This window comes from Theropithecus gelada, chromosome 4, assembly GCF_003255815.1.
Source record: "Theropithecus gelada isolate Dixy chromosome 4, Tgel_1.0, whole genome shotgun sequence".
NCBI lineage: Eukaryota > Metazoa > Chordata > Mammalia > Primates > Cercopithecidae > Theropithecus > Theropithecus gelada.
In genome coordinates this window covers 157,610,947-157,624,819 of record NC_037671.1, presented here as the reverse complement: position 1 = coordinate 157,624,819, position 13,873 = coordinate 157,610,947, and positions in this window count along the sequence as shown.

Genomic DNA, 13,873 nt, shown 5'->3' with positions numbered 1-13,873 from the left:
CGAAGTAAAAACAAAGTAGTCTAAAAATGGAGTGTTAATGTTAGGCTCTCAACTTTCTACCCTCAACATGGAAACTGAAAACGTGAACTACTGCTTATATTACTCCACCAGAGAAGCACAGAATGATTACTCGTCCCGTTGTTTGCCAACCCGTTTCCACAACACACAAAACCAAAGGCTACAAGAGTGTGAGTCTGATAAACCATTCATCCAAACTCCCTCTACACATAACTCTGAATCACCTACACTAAATTATATTCAGATTTTGGCAGGCAAACATCTCGGAAATAAAATCGTTTTTAAAAGCCCTGATTTTTCCATTAATCTCCAAGCATAAATGGAATTTTTTAAAATGTCAATCGAATGTCCACAGTGGGAACTTAAGAGCAACCCACACGTTTCCTTTAAATATGTATGTAAAAAGGGCTCCATGAATAAATGCATAACTCAAGAAATTCAAAGACGGTGAATTTGAAAATTGTAAAAAAAATACTATAGAGAAATAAAAGCAACAAATAATCTGCTCTGCTTTTTACAATTTCTAAATGAGACTGAATACACAATGTCACTTATTTAACATGCAACAACTACCAAATCAGTTCCAATACTAAGAATGTTAGCCAAGATCATTTCTGCATCTCAGTCCATTTCTAAAAGAAAAACAGAAACTCTACAAAGTTCACTCTATCCCGACATATTTTTAGATTATGAAAGATGGCTGAGGGAAAAGAGGGCAGCCTTACTGTTATTTGATGAACGTCATGAGTAGTTAGTAATTCTTTGTGGGGAATGTTATGGAAGATTCATTAGTAAAAGAACAGATTACCACGTTCCTGTCACTTCAAGATAGGTCAGCAATAATCTGGCCATATTTCCCGGGAAGAGAAGAAAACAGCCAGGCAGAGCCTTCTCTAATGGCAATGTTTTCAGATGGCCAGAGACGTCTCTGGGGCTTTCTGGTTGGCTGATGGTGGGTGTATTACAGAGCAGGGTATGCAGCCATGGATCATTACCGATTGGCACACCTATAGAGCGGAACTACTGCGGTCCCAGATACGCAATGTTTGCTCAGAGATGTGTTCTGCAATATTCAGAACTGAGGGAGAGGTAATTTATGGCATGAATACATGTTTTTTGGAATCACTAAATTTAAAAATTCTCCAAATATATTATGAAAGTTCTGTAATATATACTAGTTTCCCAAATAAGACTATGTAGGTTTTTGTGTTTCTTTGTCTGAATGATATTTTTTCCCTTTTTTCTTTTTTTTAGTACACTGGGCCAATAATGATAAAAATACGCTGATAATTTCTCTCCATATTATCGTATTGATTATAGAAACAATGATACTCCAGAAATACATTAGTGAGATGGTCATTCCCAAATACCAGGCCAGACTGGTGCAAGACTATGATAATATTTTTACTAATACATTAAAAATTAAGAGAAGTGTGGAGAATGTAGTGTTTTGTTTTAAAAGCTACATATATTCTAAGAGTTTGTTATGTATTTTGATCATATGTCAGTCCTACATTGTTGTATTTTAAAACAAAATCCCTCGAAGAATAGAATGATGGGAGTAGGATGGGTATGATCTGTTGTTTTGTGGCCTGAGGTTAGGCACAGTCAGGAAGTGGCAAATCTAGAATTCAAACTCAGGCAACAGCACTACAGAGCCCACATTCTTAGTGAATATGCCCTTCTATCTTTTGTACCTCAGTCTCCTCATCTGAAAAATGGAGAGTGATCAAAGGTCTCTCTCCGGGGTGTGAACATGACATGGGTTACTATCTATAAAGTCCTTAGAGAGTGCATGATATAATAGGGCAAGCTCTGTATCACTGACTGTATTAAAACAACAAACAAATTAGCATTTTATCCAAAGTCACACAACTAACAAGAGTCAGACCTGAGACCCAAACCCATACAGTTTAGCTACAGCCTACTTCCTTAATGTACATGCACTACTGCCTTGAAATCACACTGATTCACACCATTAAACACAAACTGAGTGTGAGAGGCCACCACTGAATTAACTTAGTAGCACACCCAGTTTCAAAAGTATCTGGGATAGAGATAGTCAACCATGGAAATGGGTAGTCATCTTGTTAGCAACTAAGAGACTAAAATTTTCATCTGGGTGGAAAGAAAAGTACGGAACCAGGTGGGCTGTATTCCCCACGGGTCCCAGCACTTGTGCAGCTGTTCTGTGAGGCCAAGAGGCTGAAAATAGAAATGAGCACAATTGCCAACATGGCCCAACCCTACTTCAGCCCCTGTAGAAAAGAAATGTTTACAGAAGGAATATTTATTTATTGTTTTTTAAAAACGCTAGATTTAGCATTACTCGTTGATTTGCTTCTAAATATTCAGAGTCTTAAGAGGGAAAAGGTTGTGTTTCTCAAAAGCAGGTACATACACACAAAAAGCATTTCAATCATCACTGAGGAGGCTCTGTTCATAATAAAAGAGTAGAAAGCCTGTTCCTGTAGACGTGAGAGGAAGAAAAGAGGTTTTGAGATTTTTCCCATTATCTCTTAACTTAGGAAGCAAACTGAAGGAAAAAAAAAGATGGAGTTTTTACCGGTTCCTGGTCCCACATCTCTCTATGTTTTGTCTATTACTTGCATTTCATCAGTTCAATGTAAACACCACTGCCCTTGCCCCTGCCAGGTTAGGAAAAACAATTTAGCCTTCCAGGAAATCACCAGGACTTTGAACTTATATCTTGATGAGTGAACATTTGATGGAAGAATGAATCAGAAGGGCTGAGTGAATGTTTTGGAACCCATTATATTTTGTTATTCATACAGTTGATCATACCACAGAATGATCTTGCCAATTAGCACAGCCCTTGCAAAGCATCCCACATCAGGGAAGCTGACTAGTTAGCATCCTCTCCTGCAGCCTCAAACTCAAAATATGGCTCAAGTCTTTCATCGCTTGTCGTACTTTTGTAAATAACTCCAACCATATGAAAGGGTTTTCTTTCTTTCGCTGGTAACCATGTTTACTGTATATATACTGTACAACATAAGTTATGACTTTTTGTTTTGGGTTCCTTTTTTAATTAGTTTTTCTGACCAGGGACCCTCTGTTGTTGAAACAGATGTTGTGGGGCCCAATAATAGCTCTCAGCTGCCAAAAGCAAAATATGAAACTGTGCCCAGACCATGCAGAACAAATGACTGTAACGAGGGGATGATCGAGTCCAAACAATAGAGCAAGTTGACATTTCGTATATATAGCAACTTATATGTGAGCATACGCAGGCTGTACTCTCTTCTGTCTTTTGAGTAACTAGCCTGAAAGACATGTACAAATGAGCTCCAAGGGTATTCCTTCCCCAAACAAGAGCACTAATATGTACGCCCAGGAACTACAGCTCAGCTAACTCACAAACTGAAACTGGAAGACCTTCCCTCACACTCTCACCCAGTCTATAAAATTAGACAAAGATAGCTCCATGAAACTAGTTCTGTGTTTTGGAATAACAACCAGCTTAAAAAAAAAAAATCAGTAAACCTAGGTATAAATGCAACATAGGTTCACCAGACGAGTGTGATAGTAAATGTTTTAACACAGGCTCTCTATAGGGGCAGGGGGGGCGGCGGGGCGGGGGGGGGAAGTTGTGATGTGTAGTATTTTCCCATTTTCATGGTGTAAATATTCCCACCATGATCAATTTCAAGCTTTCAATGTGACATCACTTAATGCAGAGCTGGGAAGAACCGTGCAGTAGGACACTATGTAATGGCATCAGAGTGTCAGTAATTGAGAAATGTAATAAAGTAATTAGTAAGTAATGAAGTTGAGCATTTATTGCCTTTGTTTTTAATATCGTTTGCTTTATTGTCAGGTTATATAAATTAATTATTAATTGACTGTGCTAAACAACAAACTCCCAAGACTCCTGAAAATTAGGCGATTGGCTCTCACAATCCAGTAGAAGCTGACTCTAGCACATAGCAAGATCACCACCACCACCATATAAAAGGTCATTTAATGCTCTTCTATTCTGACTGTAGTCCTCAGACCAGCAGCATGGACATCACTGTGGAGCTTGTTAGCTCCCTCCTCACACCTCCTTAATCAGAATCTGTATTTGACAGAATCCCCAGATATTGTTGGGCACATTAACATTTGAGAAACACTGAACTAAAGAACAACATGAGTGGATACTAAATTAGGGAATTTTGAAAATATATACACAGTTGACCCTTGAACAACATGAGTTTGGATTGTATGGGTCTAGCTATAGGTTAATTTTTTTCAACTAAACACGGAGGGAAAAATATAGTTTCAGGGGGTGCAAAACCTGCATATGCCAAAAGCTGACATTTCCTATATATATTATATTTTGGCAGGGCTGACTGAAGATTTTGAGTATTCGAGGATTTAGGTATACACAGAGAATCCTGGAACCAATCTCCTGAGTATACTAAGGGATAGCTGTGCTCACTTTTGTACATGCTAGAAGCAGATGGATTTTTGAATAAAGCCCCTAATAATCATGATGTTTCAAAGCAGCTGCAAAGAACTACTGCAAAATCCATAATGTCCTGAGAGTTTTGTTTGGGTGAATTCTGGACAAAACGTGTATTGGTCTGCCTGTGGCTTTGGAGGCAAGGATTCTGCTGTTAAATCCCTTAAGTTAAAAATCCTTATTTGCTGCCAAATTTAACAACTGAGGGATAGCAGCAAAATTATTTAACCTCCCAGTACCTCAAATTTCTCATCTTCACAATGGGATGATATTAACAGTACCCATCTCATTAAGTGGTTGTAAGGAGCAATTAAAATGTTTGCCCCAGTGCCTGGCATATAGTAAGTGCTCATTAAACTTTAGTAATTATTTATATTTCCCACAGGGGAAAAAATTCCAAACCGTTCTGTGTGTATGAACCCATGTTTAAAAATAGAAAGGTGTGTTTTCCTTGCTATGCTTTCTGAGAATTCTGATTTTTATCGGAAACGTTTATACCATTTTTATTCTCTATGATTGATCACCAAAAATAACAATTAAAATTACTTCTAAAATATGTCCAAATTTCAGAGTGATTCATTCCAACTTCAAAGTAGTCCTAGGAAAAGGTCTTGCATTCATAAAAAAGAGACTCAAAGAAGGTATGGCCTCATCTGCTCAATTTTGTCTCAGCTGCATGTTTTGCCTTGAATTCTGTAACTACAGGAGAGTTCAGGAGGGCAAAGAATAAACTGTCAGAACCTGGACTTTAGTGATGCCACTGAGCTCTGCATTACCAAACCTGGACAACTTGGGGCAGCTCCACGTGGGACCTTTTGTTATTTGAGATAATAAATAGTCCTCAGTGTTTAAACTGAATTTTGAGTTATCTGAACTCATGCAAATTCCATCGCGTTAAGGTGAGTTTCAAAGTGTAGAATGACTTGCCTAAATTAGAAGCTCCTAACGGAGCCAGGCTTCACAATACCCATGTATTTCAAGGTGGGTTTTTTTCTTTTCTCTTTCTTTCTTCTCCTCCTCTCTCATATCCTCTCCTCTCCCTCCTTTTCTTAATAAACTCACAGTAAATATCACCATTTCAAATTTTTGAACAGTCAACATGATCTGTTTCTATATGCAATATGTCCAGTGGTATGATCAAGGCCAAAAAGTCCCCAGGAAGCTATAGATAGCTAAGCAGGCATTCATTCCAAATTTTGTGATCTGAGTAGACTCGCCCTTGGTAACTATGGGGGAGACAGCAACTGTGGTATAAAATTACACCAACACAAATCAAAAAATTACTGTTATTCAAGAAAAGAAATCTATTAAACTGACTGTTTAGTATCAGGAAGGAAAAAAACTTTGATTTACTTTTGAGTTGATTTGAGTATTTGCAATATTCGGCCAATATTGTTGGTATAACCCAGCTTTTTTTCCCTGAAATATGCAACTCTGGGATATTTGTTCAACAAAGACTTACAAACAAAAGCTACATCAGTGAAGTTCTAACCAGGAAAAAAGAAATTAATTCAAGTGATTTTTAATGCAGGGAACTGATTACACAGATGATAAAGAACCTGAGAAACGATGCTGAGGACAGTGAGGAAATCCAGAGATTGGTGACAAAAAGGATGTCATTGATTTGATAGACGAAGAAGATGCTATTGTAGAAGCCAGGCCAAAGACTATTGAGGAGAAGCTGGAATAATAGCAGGCAAGTCCGATAGGAGCTAGAGCCATGGAGTATATGCAGTCGTTGTTGTAGATGCCACCAGAGGCAGGGAGATGTCCTGAGAAACACCCTGGCTTTTGTCTTCTGCCCTCAACGATCTCATCATAGTCATCCATTGGTCGAGCCCAGCTGGAGGTCAGCTGATACCTGCACCTGGGAAATGTAGCTTGCAAAAGTATCAGGAACAAGATCAGGAGCAGAGCAGAGCACAGCAAGAGTGAGCAATGGACCATGGACCCAGGACCCTCCCCTCCCAAGGGCTTTAGGCAACACTTCTTTTTTTTTTTTTTTTTTTTTTTTTTTTTGAGACAGTCTTGCTCGGTCACCCAGACTGGAGTGCAGTGCCGCGATCTCAACTCACTGCAACTTCTGCCTCCTCGGTTCAAGTGATTCTCCTGCCTCAGCCTCCTGAGTAGCTGGGATTACAGGTGCACACTGCCATGCCCGGCTAATTTTTGTATTTTTTAGTAGAGACGGAGTTTCACCATGTTGTCCAGGCTCATCTCAAGCTCCTGGCCTCTAGCGATCCACTCACTTTGACCTCCCAAAGTGCTGGGATTACAGGAGTGAGCCACCGCGCTGGGCCTTAGTAAACATTTTTAAACTCCCTGTAAGAAAATTTTACTGGTTCAATTTGCTATTACACTTCCTGTCAATGCAGTTGAAAATGTTTCAGAGGAACATATAGGTCAAAGATATTTTTATTCTATCTTATTAGGTTTCCAGTCAGAATACTTAAGAATTCATTCAGTCTGAAGATGATGGTGGCTAACTCTAGTCAGCAAATAACAATTCCATTTAAAAAGAAGATTTAGTAATGAGACTATTTTAATCAGACACCAACCTTCCTTCTGGTGGGTGAATATTGTCCCAGGCTTAAAAACAAAATAAGGGCAGACATAGAGCACAGTTGAAATCATGAACTCATTCCTCACATTCTCTCATCAAACCAAAAGGAGTTTTAAGAGAGGAGGAGAAGGAGAAGGAAGAAAGAAAATCTGCATTCAAGGCCGGGCGCGGTGGCTCAAGCCTGTAATCCCAGCACTTTGGGAGGCCGAGACGGGTGGATCACGAGGTCAGGAGATCGAGACCATCCTGGCTAACACGGTGAAACCCCGTCTCTACTAAAAAATACAAAAAACTAGCCAGGCGAGGTGGCGGGCGCCTGTAGTCCCAGCTACTCGGGAGGCTGAGGCAGGAGAACGGCGGGAACCCGGGAGGCGGAGCTTGCAGTGAGCTGAGATCCGGCCACTGCACTCCAGCCTGGGCGGCAGAGCGAGACTCCGTCTCAAAAAAAAAATAAATAAAAAAAAAGAAAAAAGAAAATCTGCATTCAAATCAGGAGCATTTTATCTACTACACAAGTTACAACATGGAAGTTAATAATGAGCCTTGAATTCTCTCATAATTCCCATTCTTTCAGCATTTTGCTCTCTCAGAGAAACCTATTATTTTCCATAATAGATTTCTATTATCTGGGTTGAAACAAATGGTTATAAACTGTGTTTTTGTATATTTGAAGACATCATGTACCTCTCCTATATGATATTTGTCTGAAAGCATAGTAACACATTTTCTGAAAATTGAGAATTTTCATTCCTCCCATTTTTCTCTTGCAGGGTGAGTTTGCTGGCTTATAGTACCACCTTACAAAGACAGATCCCAGACTCACTCTCGGTTGCAGACTATGTGGAGAAAAGTCCAATTTTAATTGAAATTTAAATCCCACAATTAGGCTAGAAGAGCACTTTCTCAATGGATTCTTTGGAAGGTTATCTTATTCTAAGTTGTATAACTAGGAAATGAAACGGATCATCAAGCAAATTCCTTAGTTTTTTTCATTGCCCATCAAGGAAATGTTTAGCTCATATATCAATTCACTTTTTTTTCCTTTTTTCCTTTTGGTATTAAGTGATTTTTATCTACAAAACAAGACGACCCAAGGCACTACAAAATGACTTGTAAGTTGATATTAGAAAGTAGGGGAAAGAAGGAATTTTAAACAAGATGAGTGGAAGAGATTGAATACCAATTACTTGAATAAGACACATACTTTTTACCCTACACAGAAAATCAACAATGTGTGTGTTAAAAAAAAAAAAAAAAAAAAAAAAAAAAAAAAAAAAAATTCCCATGTATTTAGTGAGTGTTTGGAAATGAAATGAGAATATTAAACTTTATAAAGTGTTTGGTTGGTTGCATTAGATGGGTACCACTATTTCATGAGATGGATTGATGAAACACCTTTATTGCTGTCAGAACTCAATACAACAGTTCTCATCGAGCAAGAAACACTACAGAAGTATTGTTTGGCAAGAAGTTAAAGTCATGTTTCATATCAATAGAAATTATGCCTAAGGGCTTGTGTGTAGATTATGTATTAATTCCAAAAATCGTGTTACAGCTCTACTTGGAGAAGATACTCAAAACCAGGATATTGAAACACTTGAATGTTCACAAGAATATTAGTGTACAGATGACTCCCAAGTAGGTTGAGAAAAGAAGTAAGGAACAGGCCTCCTGTAACATTCTGAGCTCTTTTCTGGAACAGCATGTAATGTAATGATCTATTTGTTTGTCTGTCTTTGCTACTAAACCTTCAATCCCTTCAGATTAGGAATTGTATCTTTTAATCTCTATCCCTAGTGCTGGCATACTCCAAGACACATTGGGAATTTTAATCATGGTTTTGAAATAATAGAATGACAAAATAGTATAATGTTCACTTGCATTAAAACCTTTTATAAATGTAATTGAAAAGGAGTAATGTCATGGAATCTAATTCTCAGATTTGATCTGAAAACATTGGCCTTATAAGGAAGTGTCTACATTTGTTCTGTTTGCCGAGGGAGTTTTCACAGCATTATTGACACTGGCCATGCAAATTAGCCCCCTGGATAATTATACAAGATTTGATTTTGCTTTGTTCAAGGAAATAATCAAATTTATAAATTGGGGCAAAATCTTTACTTAAATTTCTTATCTTGGTTTATGAATCAGTAAGATCCGTGACTTGTAATAAAATATTTGGAGCCACATTGTAAGTCATAATAATTGGACAATGCAGGTCGTTGTCATTTAGAATGTATAAGTTATTCGAACTTTTAAATTGGTACAACATGGAAAAATTAATGTTACTATACATTTTTATTCAAAAGATTTAGACTACACTATTCAAATTATAATTCTAAATGCTATTTTCCTATCTTCTTTGATGTTTAGTTTCGTAAAGATTTACATATTACATTTCTTGAAGCCAAAATGTATCATATTGCCTATGCTGTGAAGAGTTGCTGAATGGCTTTTAAAAGTGCACAGCAGAGTGCTCAGTGGTGTGAGTATTTATTATGCACCTGAAGGTCAAATTTACTGTTGTTATTTGGTTATTTCAATGCCTAACTTTTCCTACGCTGAGAAAAATAAGTTTCCCTATTTAATATGGTTTTATTTCCACTGCTTTCCAGATTTCTGATGTTACAGTTACAGAGTAGAAATTCTGTTGTTTTTCCATGTTTTTTCCCCACTAGCTATTTTTCTTTTTTATTGAGGTAAAATATACACATATAATTTACAACTTTACCCTTTTTTATTTTATTTTATTTTATTTTTTTTGAGACAGAGTCTCACTCAAGGTCAGGAGTTTGAAACTAGCCTGGCCAACATAGTGAAACCTCGTCTCTACTAAAAATACAAAAAAAAAAAAAAAAATAGCTGGGCGTGGTGGCCTGCTCCTGTAATCCCAGCTACTTGGGAGGCTGAGCCAGAAGAATCACTTGAACCCTGGAGGCAGAGGTTGCTGGGAGCCGAGATTGCACCACTGCACTCCAGCCTGGGTGATCTGCCCGCCTCAGTCTCCCAAAGTGCTGGGATTACAGGCGTTAGCCACCTTGCCTGGCCCAACTTTACCATTTTTAAGTGTACAGTTCAGTGGTAATAAAATCATTTATATTCTTTTTGCTCCCTGTATGCCCTGCTGTCTCCTACCCTTCCCGGCCTCTGGTAACCACCATTCCACTCTCTAACCTCATAAGTTTTACTTTTTTAGCTCCCACATGTGAGTGAGAACATGTGATGTTTGTCTTTCTGTGCCTGGCTTATTTTAACATAATGCCTCCAGCTCCATCCGTGTCGCTGCAAATGACAAGATTCTATTCTATTTCTTTATGGCTGGATAATTTCTCATTGTGTATGTGTACCACATTTTCTGAATCCATTCTTTTTTTGATGGGCACAACTATAAGTTGATTCCATATTTTGGTAATTATGAATAGTGTTGCAATACACATGGGAGTGCAGAGATCTTTTTGATATATTGATTTCCTTCCTTTTGGATATATACTCAGTGGTGGAATTGCTGGATTATACAGTGCTTCTATTTTCAGTTTTCTGAGGAACCTCCATACTTTTCTCCATAGTGGCTGTATTAATTTACATTCTCACCATGAGTGTACAAGGGTTCCTCTTTCTCCACATCCTTGTCAACATCTATTATTGCCTGTCATTTTGATGCAAGCCATTTTGACTTAGGTAAGATGATATTCCATTGTGGTTTTGATTTGCATTTCTCTGATGATTAACGATGTTGAGCATTTTTTTCATATACCTGTTGGCCATTTGTATGTCTTCTTAGGAGAAAGGTCTGTTCAGATCTTTTGCCCGTTTTCTAAACAGACTATGTGTGAGGGTTTTTGTTTTGTTTTGTTGAGATGGAGTCTTGTTCTATTGCCCAGGCTGGAGTGCAGTGGTGCAGTCTTGGCTCACTGCAACCTCCGCTTTCTGGGTTCAAGCGATTCTCCTGTCTCAACCTCCTGAGTAGCTGAGATTATAGGTGCCTGCTACTATGCCTGGCTAATTTTTATATTTTTAGTAGAGAAGGGGTTTCACCATGTTGGCCAGGCTGGTCTTGAATTCCTGACCTCAAGTGATCCATCGGCCTCCAAAAGTGCTGGGATTACAGGTGTGAGCCATTGTGCCCAGCCTATTTGTGGGTTTTTTTTTTTTTTTTTTACTATTGAGTTATTTGAGCTCCTTATGTAGTCTGGTTATTAATCCCTTGTCAGATGGGTAGTTTGCAAATATTTTCTCCTATTCAGGTGGATTGTCTCTTCATTTAGTTGATTATTTCCTTTTCTGTGCAAGCCCACCAGCTTTTAAAATTATTAAATCAACAGTCATAGGAAATAAATACAATAGTCACTATATGATAGTTTTAATTGCCAAGTGAATGGAAAGTCGATCATTTCTTCCTGCCTGCCTTCCAGGAAGCCATTGTAAGGGCCTTGGTGTTTCTCCTAGCCCCTGGTTGAGAGCTGGCCTGGGTGACTCAGGCATCATGGTACTCTAATCTGCCTCAGGTAATTGTATGAAGTGAGCACCTGAGCCAAAGATAATTAAGTCATATGCCTTCCAGTGACATCTGACATGGCCTAGATTGAAGGGAAAAAATGATGGCTTTGATCATTCAGATTTCTTTTCTCAGTGATTTTAAGTAAGAAGAAATTCCCAGAGAGCAGTAAGTCCATGAGCCAATTAACGTAAATTCTGAAATGGCACCAGGATGCTGTGGATCATGACCAGCCGCAGCCATGTGTAAGCCAAAGTAATGTTAGGGCAAAATATGTGAGCCATAAAAAGGAGGACAGAGCAGTTGCCCAGCAGGAGCAGAGATGGCCTGAGACTGCACAGCCTGGAGGAAACCTGGGCAGTACTGGTCTCAGCATTGCCTCCTCTCCGTTTCCACTTCATTAGTTCCAGCCCATGCATGTATGTCTTTCCAGCAGTTTCCCACAAGGAAAATAGCTTTCTTACTTTTCAGATGGTAAACATAAGACATCATAAAACAAACAAACAAAAAATTTAAATACAATAAATAATTTAAAAAAATAAAAACCACTGTAATGCTGTGATTGTTTTATTGACTAGACATCTGGGCTTTTCTTTAGATGTATTTTGGTATTCACGTATGATTTTTCACAGCTGGTTTGTAGCTTGCATTTTTGACTCAAATGTCATGAACATATTTCCATGCTCATAAATATAGCTTTGCAGCATTATTTCTAATAGTTCATAGTATTCCACCGTATCCATATACTATAATATCTAACAGAAATGTCTTCATGATAGACATTTATATTGTTTCCAATTTTCTCCACAATAATGCTGAAATAAATCTATTTGAGTATTTTATATATATATATCTTACAGATTTATTTTTGCCTATTTTTGTAATTTAAAATTTTCAAAGTCGAATTATTATTAAGATGCCCACTCTTTTTTATTGTTGATTCAATGATACAATTAGCAATTTACATTATGAGCTATTCACTTTCCCAAACCATTGTTAACACAAAGCATTAATCTTTTCCAATCAGAGAGGTGAAAAATGTTATCTCCCTTTTTAAATTTGCCTTCCTTGAATCATTACGATGTTTTTGACTATTTGTGTTTCTCCTCTTGTAAGGTTATTGTTCACAAACTTTAGTCACTTTGCTACTAGAGTGTTATTCTTATTGATTTAAAGGGTTCTGTATATTTTAAGATCATTAATACTTTGTTTAGCATATATGTTGTGAATATTTTCTTAGTGTGCTTTTGGCTTTTAAATGGTTTAAAATACATTTTGCATTCAAAAGTTTAAGACATTTCATAGTCAAAATTATCAGCCTTTTATGATTCCTGGTCTTCTTGTCATACTGAGAGCAACCTTTCCAAGAACATAAAAATATCCATGTTAATTTTCTTTGAGGATATTTATGGATTCATTTTTTATATTTATATATTTGATCCCATCTGGAATTTATCTTGGTATGATTGAACTAAATATTTGGTTTAATTTTCCCACAATTTTATAGAGTTAGCCCAGTACCACTTCTTGAATTACGTATTGTTTTTCCACTGGCTGATTTAAAATGCTACTTTTTTCACGTACTAAATTCCGTGATATATTGGAGAGACTGTGTAGCATAGTAGTAAAGCAGTTTGACACTAGAAGTAGTAAGGTTTATGTTCACACTGACTAACTGTAGGTTTGGGTGAGATACTAAATTTGTCTAAGCCTCAGTTTCTTTGTCTAAAATGTAGGGATAATAATGCCTCATAGGACTGTGTGAGGAAGAAGTGATAAAAGGTGTGCAGAACACTCAGCACAGAATTGAGCATTATGAAAATTTCAGTAAAATTAGTTACTAGCTGTACCTGAGCTTATCTCTCTCTGTAGCCTGGGCTGGAGTGCAGTGGTGTGATCATAGCTCACTACAACCTCCAACTGCTGACGTCAAGCGATCCTACTTCCTCAGCTTCCCGAAGTGCTGGGATTACAGGTGTGAGTCATCACACGCAGCTTGATTATTCTTTAGAAAACTCTCCCCTTGAAGTAACTTGAGTGGCCTAGTTAAAATAATAACAATTACCTAATCTCCCTGAGTTTCACTTTAAGCATATACAAATTTGGTATAATATCTACTTAGAGTTATGATGAGAGTTGGATTCTAATATTTTGCCTAATAAATTGCCTAATAGAATATCTGAAATATAGAAGATATTCAATAATTGGCAATATTTTGATTATTATGATCTCTATTATCTATCATGGTATTCAGGTAAATTATTACTGTAATAACTTCATGTTCTAAAACATGGCAAGCAAAATTCTTCATTGTTACTAATTACTGTAC